Here is a 9,980-nt window from a genome sequence, read left to right as displayed (position 1 = left end):
AAGGGTGAATGACAGCAGCTGGATGTCCTCTGCTACGGCTGGGCTGGAGAAGAACTGGGCAGCAGCAACTGGAACTCTGCTGGCTGGGCTGAAAGAGGGGTGATTTTACTGTTGGTGAGGGCTGGCTTGAAGGCAAAAGGAAACAGAAATTGCAGATTTTTCAAAGGGTTTCCAGCTGACAGGGGTGTGGAAAGTTGCAGTTGGGGTTAAAGAAGGATGCAGGAACCGTAGAAAGCTTGGTGGCTGGGATAAAGAAGGATGGCAGTTGGCTGGATCTTCAATGGGCTGAAGTGGGGATAGACACGTTCAGCATCCTGTTGGATGGTTTGAGGAAGGATGGTAGCCGTTGGAGGTGGAGCTTCCTGTTGTATGACCTACGGCTGGGCTGAAGGAAGGTGGGTAGCAGCTGATAGAGGTCTTGCAGCTGGAATGAAGGAGGATGCAGGAAACGTTGGGTTTGGCAGTGCTGTGGCTGGAAGGAAGGTGGAAGGAAACGTTGGGTTTGGCTGTGCTGTGGCTGGAAGGAAGGTGGAAGAAAACGTTGGCTGGGCTGTGGTAGGTGCAAACGTTGGGTTTCTTGCTTGCTGGTGGGTTGAAGGAAAGGGGGAGCAACCGTGGGTTAGCTGAAGGCTATGGTTGGACTGAAGAAGGTAATCCTCAGCTGCTGTTGGAGGTGAAAGGGGCTCCACGCTGAGAACTCCCACCTGCAAAACAGAAAAAAACATTAATCGGCCAGGCTTCCCCCTTTGGTGAATGCTCCCTTTAATCCAAAACCCATGAAAACCTCTTCTTCCCCCCCCCCCCTCAATCGGCTAATGGCTACTCTTTAAAACTTTTAGCCCCTCCAAAAGAAACGCAGGTTCGTTACCATTTTTTTGAAATTTTTTTCAAATTGGACTTCAATGCTACCGTTTTCAAAAGGGCGCATCTTTTGATTTTTTTCAAATTTTGGTTTTATTTCCCTAAGTTTTAGGTAAAAATAAAAAATTTTCCTTAGGGAAATTCGGCTGTGCCATTAAGGCTGCTTCTTTCTAAAAAAATTTTTTATTAAAACAAAAAAAAATAAAAAAAAAATAAAAAAAAAATAAATGAGAGGCTTTTATGGAAATGCCACCTCAATCCACTTTTAAAATCCTTTTTGAAAATAAAGCTTTATTTTGTTTTGTAAATCTTTTATTTTCAAGTGGGGTGCCACATGTGTGTGGGCCCACTAAAAAAATAAAAAAATAAATAAGAATTTTAAAAAGAAAATTTTGCAAATTGGTATGACCTCCGAGTGGGTCTCACTTGAGAATAAGATACTTACCTGGGAATCCGAGTATGGTGCTAGTTCGAAGGCGGGTCCCGCTCTATTTTTTTTTTTTGAAGATACGAGATAAAACATTATTTGTTTTTCAAGAATTTGGAAAAATTGGGTTTTTAGGGAAAAAAATATGGATAAATGTAAAAAAAAAAATTGTAAAGGGATTTAAAATCTTTTGCAAAAAGTTTTGAGATAAAATCTTTAAAATCAATATCCAAATATCCAGATTGTTTTCTTGAGAAAATTTTTGTAATTCAAAGTCCTGGGGGTAAAATGGGAAAGATTGGCAATTTTGAAATCCCAGGGTTTTAAAAATCAATTTTGAAAAGTTTAAAAATCAAATCTGGATTGACAATTTGGAAAATCAGGAGTTCTGAATCTCAAAATGACATGCTGTGCAGTGAAATGATGCAATGCTATGCAAAGACATGTTCTATGAAATATCACTCTGAGCTCGGACTTGGAAATTCTAGCTTTTTGTCCAGAAAGAGGATTTTGAAATTTTGCAATTTGAAGATGTCTCTGAACCTAAATATAGAAATTTTGAGGCTCAAGAGTGAAATTTAGGACTTTCTGCAAGGTTCAATCTTGGAAAATGACCATTTTGCCCTTTATTGCTTCCGGAGAACTGAAATGTGCCGATTGAGGGCAATGTCAAGAAGTGAGTGAAAATTTGGGGTGTTTACAGATGCCCCTCTTTGCTACTAAGCCGGCTTAGGGTCGAGCTTAGTGGCAAAGAAAACACACCAAATTTGAAGGAGTTGCAACTAAATGGTATGCTGAGCATATCAATCCCATCAAGCTCAAGGAGTTCGATAAAGTGGTGAATTTATTTATTGAACGCTTCTTGTTCAACACAGAAGCACTCCCGACATTAAGTCATCTCTGCAGTCTGAGGCAGAATGAGAATGAAAAAGCACGAGATTTCATTCACAGATCAGCCTGCAACAAAATGAGAGATCCCATATCTGAAAGGCACGCTTTGTCATTGATCCTCAACAACTTTTCTCAACCATTAAGAGGATTAATCTCTACTGCACCGTCCAGGACCTTCATTGAATTAACTGAGCGAGCAGAATGGCTCGAGCTGAGTGTAGAGAATGGAGTCTATGAAGGCTTCACTTTTTCCAAGAATAACCCCCAAAGTGAGCAGAAGAAAAAAACTCACTTCACTTTCTCTGCCAATGACAACAACAAAAATCAGTACAAAGGGCGGAAGAAAGATTACTGCTATGGCACAAACAATTTCAATAATAAAGGAGATCAGAAAATTAAGCCTGCTCCTCAATACAGCAAGCCTTCTCAGCAAGACCAAGGGCCGAAACTGCGTGAAAAAGTTAAACATGAAGGATGGAGTTATGACCAAAAATTTACTCCTCTCGATCAATCACTCGAAGATGTGCTCGAGTATATGGTGTCGAAAGAAATGGTCAAGTTGCCTAGACTGGCCGATCCCCCTATGCCTATGGGGAAATAGAAAGATCAATTCTGCAAGTTCCACAGAACAGTGGGACACAACACTGAGAACTGTTTCGTTCTCAAGAACATCGTGCAAGATCTCATTGAGAAGAATCTATTGGTAGAAGGAGAAGAAGAAGAAAAAATGGACATTCTTAAGCAGCCTTTTCCTTCACACACCACAACAGTAGTGTCTGCCCAACCATTCCTGCCTCATGAACACATCAAGTCATGTTCTGCACAAGATCTTCAGGTTCAGCACCAGGTGTCAGTACTACGACAAGCAACTCCTGATGCTAAGAAGATGGATCTAATCTCAGCATTGGGCAAGATGAAAGTTTCTGAAGCACCTGTAAAATCATCCCCCAAGTCAAAGGGAATTCCTGATTTTCTTAATCAAATCATCAAGCCCAAGTCGGAGAATTCGAGTCAGAAGCCTCTGACCGCTCTGTCCAATGTTTCCATTTTTGACTTGGCCAAGAGTTCCTGCAAGCATCAGCAAGTACTGGATGATCTGCTCAGAAAGATCAAAGTTAAGCCCAGTACCACTCCTGAAGACATGGCACAAATTGTGAATTCAACCATGACTAATGCGCCGATTACTTTCTCGGATGAGGACCTTCCAAAGCCTCATTCCTTTCACAATAATGCTCTTTACATCGTCGTTCAGGTAAGGGGAATGACAGTACCCCATGTACTAGTAGATGGAGGCAGCAGCCTCAATATATGTCCCGAAATGACCGCAAAAGCGTTAGGCATTAAGGAAGAAGAATACATTCCAGATCCTATTACCATCTATGGGTTTGACAATCATGGTCAGACTGCCAAAGGCAAGATATTCCTGGAAGTGTTCATCAACTATTCTGTGCATTCAATGTTTTTTCATGTGGTCAATGTGCCACCCACCTACAATTTGTTGCTCGGAAGGACATGGATTCATAATGCAAATGCAGTGCCTTCCACTTTGCATCAATGCGTAAAATGGTCCAAAGGTGGAATGATTACCACAGTGCTTGGAGAGGACCCGAAAGAAAGACTCCCACAGCCTATGATTCCTCGACCATCATTCACTGCAGATATTCCTAGCATCAGAGAGAATGAAGAAATCAGTCTCAAAGAAAGTCAGGAAATACTCCAGGCAACATCAGAATTATCCCTGCACACTGTAGCCATGACCCAATGGAGAGGTCCCAAGTTCTTCAAGATTGGAGGTCGTGTCAGCTACGACACTGTCAAAGATCATCCATTATTTCCACAATTCATGAAAGTAAGAAAGGGATTCGACTTACTGCTGAAGCATGGTTATCAACCCTTTACAGGACTGGGCAAAAATGAAGATGGTCGTGTCGAGTCAATGATCCAAAAGCATCGTCCCCACAGGGCAGGATTAGGGTTTTCCGGCGGGAGCTCACCAAAGAAGACTGTTTTTGTTAAAGGGGCACATTGAGAATCGTTGTTGCATTTCCTTTCTATTCCTTTCAAAATAAATGTCTCAATGTCTTTTATCAAAGTCAAATCAATAAAATGTCAGGTTTCTTTGTCTATCTGGATGCCATCTGCCTCTTTTGCCTCTACATTCTCATTTTATAACTCAATGTCATTTTATGCATAATTCTTGCTAAATGATTGTTTGTCGTATGATGGATGATTTTCCTAAATCCAATCTCTTATTCAAAATTTCAGAAATGTCTTCCCGAACAATCAAGAAACTCGTTATCAATCCCAAGGTTTTCCAGAAATCGGCAGCAATTCACCGAGTCAAAGCAAGCACAGGAGATAGCAAGGTTGCAAAGCAGTTAGATGATTATGCAGAATTTGATCCATCTCTTCAGGAATTACTAGAGTTCGCCTCAGTTCAGAAGCAAGATAAACCATCTGCTCTAGTACAAGATCCTATTGAAAATGTCAATATCGGCTCAGAGGAATATCCCAAGATTCTCAAGATCGGTACCAGTCTAAGTCCGGAACAGAAAGAAAGACTTACAAATTTTCTCAAGCAGCATGAAGAAGTGTTCGCATGGACATATGAAGATATGCCAGGTTTAGATCCCAAATTGGTCGAACACCGACTCATTTTGAAACCAGATGTAAAGCCAGTTAAGCAAAAGCTGAGAAAAATGGATCCTAGAATAGAGCAACAAGTCAAAGAAGGACTTGAAGATCTGCTCAAAGCAGGATTTATCCGACCTATTGACTATCCAGATTGGCTAGCCAATATCGTCGTTGTCCCAAAGAAAAGCAGCAAAGTCAGGATTTGCATAGACTTCAGAGATCTCAAAAAGGCAACTCCGAAGGATGACTATCCACTGCCAAGCATTGATCTTCTAATTGACAGCACAGCAGGACATGCCATGTTCTCCTTCATGGATGGATATTCCGGCTACAACCAGATTAAGTTGGCCGCCCGCGACCAATCTAAAACTTCCTTTACTACGCCTTGGGGCCCTTTTTGCTATACAGTTATGCCTTTTGGGCTTAAGAATGATGAAGCAACATATCAACGGGCAATGGCCGTTATCTTTCATGATCAAATGCGCAAAATCATGGATGCGTATGTTGACGATATTCTCGTGAAATCTAAAGAGGGAAAAGATCACCTCGAAGCCCTTGATCAAGTCTTTAAGCGACTCATTCTTTACAAGTTAAGACTTAACCCGCAAAAGTGTGTTTTTGGAGTCGAATCAGGCAAATTGTTGGGTTTTCTGGTCAGCAAAAAGGAAATTGAAGTTGACCCGGCCAAAGCAAAGGCTATCATTGATATGCCACCCCCGAAAAATCTCAGAGAGTTGCGTAGCCTTCAGGGACGCATGCAATCAATCCGGCGATTTATTTCCAACTTGGCGATGAGATGTGAACCTTTCAACCACTTGCTCAGAAAAGGAGTGAAGTTCGAATGGGGACCAGAATGTCAGCAATCGTTCGATAGAATCAAGAAGTATCGTCTCAATCCTCCAATCCTGAAGCCGCCAGAATTGGGAAAACCTCTTCTGTTATACATCTCAGTCAATCAAGTCGCATGTGGCAGATTCTTGGCACAATACAGAGAAGGCAGCCTGATAGAGCACGCCATTTATTATGTGAGTAAGACTTTCATAGACTATGAAAAGAAATACTCTCATATAGAGAAGACCTGCCTAGCTCTGGTATGGATGTGTCAGAAGCTAAGACACTACCTGTTGGCATTCGAAGTCAAAATTTTGTCTAAACTCAATCCTCTAAAGTACATTTTAGAGTAACCTTTCCTCAGCGGACGAGTCGCAAAATGGCAAGTCTTATTGATGCAGTATGACTTAGAATATGTCTCGCAGCAATCAATCAAAGGCCAGGCAATTGCAGATCAATTGGCGGATTTTCCTCTGGCAGAAGAAGTGAAAGCCGAAGATGACTTCCCTGATGAGCAAATTTGCAATATCCAGCAATCTCCAGTCTGGAATTTATTTTTCGATGGTTCCAAAAATATGGCTGGAATAGGCATTGGGATCTTATTAATCACCCCTGAGAAGGAGATGATTCCATTTTCTCTCAAGTTAGATTTTCAATGCACCCATAATATGGCCGAATATGAAGCCCTGATTCAAGGTCTAAAAATTATACTAGACTTCAATGTCAAGAGAGTGCACGCTTACGGTGACTCGTTACTTGTTGTCAATCAAGTCCGAGCTGAATGGCAAGTGAAAGATCAGAAGTTATTCCCCTATCAGAAAATTGTTTCAGCTCTTGTCAGCAAGTTTGAAGAATTTCAGATCTTCCATATCAAGAGAGATTTTAATCAAGTGGCCGATAGCCTAGCCAGTTTAGGCTCCATTATGGCGTTCAGAAATGGAGAATCTTGTCGCTCCTTTGAAATTGGCAGACTTGACCAACCTGCTTTCCTCCCAACAGAACATGTAAACCAGGCTGAGCAAAGGAAGAAACCTTGGTATTACAACATCAAAACTTTCATAGAAACCGACGAATTTCCTCCAGAACTCTCAAAGAAAGAGCAGCGAGCAATCCAGCGTATGTCCACTCGATATTTCATTTTGGCCAATGTCCTCTATCGTCGTGGATTCAACTCAGAGTATTCCAGATGTTTAGATGAAGAAGAAGCCAAAGAAGTCGTGCGAGAAGCACACGAAGGCATTTGTGGTGGCCACGTCGGCTACCAAACTCTTGACAAGCAAATCATAAGAGCAGGGTACTACTGGAAGACTATGCAACAAGATTGTTATCATTATGTGAAGACGTGTGTGCAATACCAGATACACGCACCTTTTATTCATGCTCCGGCAACTTATTTACAGTCTGTTGTTTCTCCATGGTCGTTCTCCATGTGGGCCTTCGATGTCGTAGGTCCCATCACTCCCTCAGCTTCAAATGACCACAAATACTTTTTTGCCGCAACAGAATATTTTACCAAGTGGGTAGAAGCTATCACTCTTTGCACAGTAGAAGGCCGACACGTGGTCTCTTTTATTCACAAGAGCATCCTTTGTCGTTTTGGTATCCCGCATGACATTGTATCAGATAATGGCAGTCATTTCAAGAATGAAAGAATGAAGACATTCTGCTCAAAGTTCAAGATCTATCATCATTTCTCTGCCCCATATTATCCCCAAGGGAATGGTTAGGCGGAGGCCACCAATAAAATTTTAATTCGTATCTTGGAGCGAACTGTAGAAACAGGACGTGACTGGCATGAGAAGATCCACGATGCACTATGGGCCTACCGGACCACTATTCGCACCCCAACGAATGCTACTCCATCAGAATTGGTATATGGAACAGAAGTAGTATTGCCGCTACATGTTCAAAAGTCTGCCTTGAAATTTTCATCGCTTCTGCAATTACCTCTTGATCAATATCACCAACAACGATTGGTACAGTTAGACTTGCTCGATGAGAGAAGGCTGAAAGCAGCAGAACATGCTCAATCCTATCGCCAGAGAGTAGCCAGGCAGTATGCGAAGTCTGTCATCGAAAGAAGATTCAAAGTCAATGATTTAGTACTTCGATCCACAACTTATCTCAAGCATCATACCGGCGGGAAATGGTCGCCAAATTGGGAAGGCCCATATGTCGTCAAAGAAGCATTACCCCGCAACTCATATCGGCTCATCAACGCCGATGGGGTAGAATTGCCAGATCCCATTAATGCTCGACACTTGAAAAAGTTCTACACTTGAAACATTTAGTCTCCTCTTGTAATCTTCCCGTTTCCTTCAAATAATGATTCAACTTTCTTTCCTAGTTACACTGGGGCATTTTTTTTTTTTTTTTAAATTTTGTTCTGTATGCAGGCAGGATAAACAAATTCCTCATTTCACACACTTGTGCATTCATGTGCATCAATTCATATTCATTTGCATTCAACTACATTAACAACAATCCAGTCAGTATTGGGATTTCAACAAACAGTCCCATCACAATTCCTAATGATTCAAAATTGGAAAGTAATCACCAATACTGAACTAAAACCCAGTGTTCGAACTGGTATTGTTTCAAAAACCAATGTTTAAACTGATACATTTTCAAAATCCCAAACTTTTCGAAAAATCGAGTTCCAACTCGGGTTTTATTTCACATGATTTTCTTTTGTTGATCCGAGTTCCGACTCGTGATCTCTATATTTTATTCAAGCTCTGACTCGAACTCATCATTCTCCTTTGATCAATCCAAGTCATTTCAACCATCACGGTCTGTCAATTGCTCAAATTTGATATTTTGCCCACTAATTTCCAAATTCAATCTTTGGATCATGCAATTCTCCAATTCCGACCCCTAGGTCACCCAATTTTCAATTTCAATTCCAATTCTCAATTCTCAATTTTGACCTCCAGGTCATTTAATTTCTAATTTTCGATCTTCGGGTCACTCAATTCTCAATTCCGACCTTTGGGTCACACAAATTCGACCTTTTGGTCTATCAATTCCCAGTTTCGACCGTTAGGTCATTCAATTATCCAATTTCGACTTCCGGGTCATCCAATTTCCAAACAAGCAATTTTTCAATTTCCAATTTCGACCTTTGCGTCAATCAATTTTAATATCCAATTTCAATCATTTTCTCTTGCGAGAGACCTGTTTAGGGAGAGTTCGAGGGAGCTCGTTCTTTTCGCATGCTATCCAATTTGTTCACTTAGCCCCTTTTCAGGGAGAGTTTTGAAGGGACTCGTGTCTTCGTGAACCATTTGCAAAACAATTCCCAATTTCACCCAAGGAACCATTTTAAAGGGAGAGGCTCGACGGAGACTCGCTTTTCTTGTAACCTCCAAATTTCATACTAGGTCATTTCCGTCATGAATGACCCTCTTTGCAGGGAGAGTGTGATGGACTCGTTCCTTTCATGACCCAATTTTCAGACCTCACTATTATCGGCCCCCTTTCCATAAGAGAAGCCTAATATTAGGGAGCTTTGACGAAAGCTTAATTTCTCTTCGAAAGTCCGTTTTGCAAGCACCTCCTCTTCAGGGAAGAGAGGAGTATTTTCCATTTCTCATTCAGGTAAGGGCTAAGCCCGAGTCTCTCTTTTTGGGGAAAAAGAGAGGAGAATTTTCGTCACGGATGTATTGAGCCGGATTTCAAATACTCACTTTCACCAAGGATTTCAAGAAAATTTTGTCGATTTGTCAAATCAATTATTTGTTGATTTCAGAATCTTTATTGCACCAATCTTTATTTCAGTTTGCCTTTAGCATTACTTCCAAAAGAGCGAAGCTTTTGCGAGAAGAGATTCAAAACTCAAATTCTTTCTATTGGCCAACCAAAAGGATGAAGGATAAATCCTCGATATGGCCAGCAAAGAAGATTCAGTGTTATTGCAAAGCCATAAATGATTGATATTGATCGCAGTCAATGGCACATCTTTAAAGATTATTCTTGTAAAGACGAGGCAGTGGAAATATCCTGAGTACTAGAAAAGAGAGAATTTACCCAAGCCCCGTCTCCTCAAAATCACCTAAGCTGCAATTAAGTATCCGCAAAAGGGATCTCTCACTTGTCGTCAAGATGAAGACGAATTAAGCAAATAGACCCCCGGGGCCAAAGAAGATTCGAAACATCTCCAAGATGACGGAGTTTGTGACAGATCCTTCCAGGGAGAGTCCAAAGCACTGTCGAGATGAAGGCAGATGCGATGAACCTCTCGACAATCCCTAAAAGATATTTGATTTCAGCTATCATCCAAAAATCTCCAAACCCATCGCCCAAGAAGGATCGAAACATCTTCAAGATGAAGAAG

Source organism: Nuphar pumila, chromosome 7, assembly GCF_984573655.1.
Source record: "Nuphar pumila chromosome 7, dmNupPumi1.hap1.1, whole genome shotgun sequence".
NCBI classification, from domain to species: domain Eukaryota; kingdom Viridiplantae; phylum Streptophyta; class Magnoliopsida; order Nymphaeales; family Nymphaeaceae; genus Nuphar; species Nuphar pumila.
The sequence above is the reverse complement of the archived record's forward strand: the minus strand, read 5'-3'. Positions refer to the sequence as shown.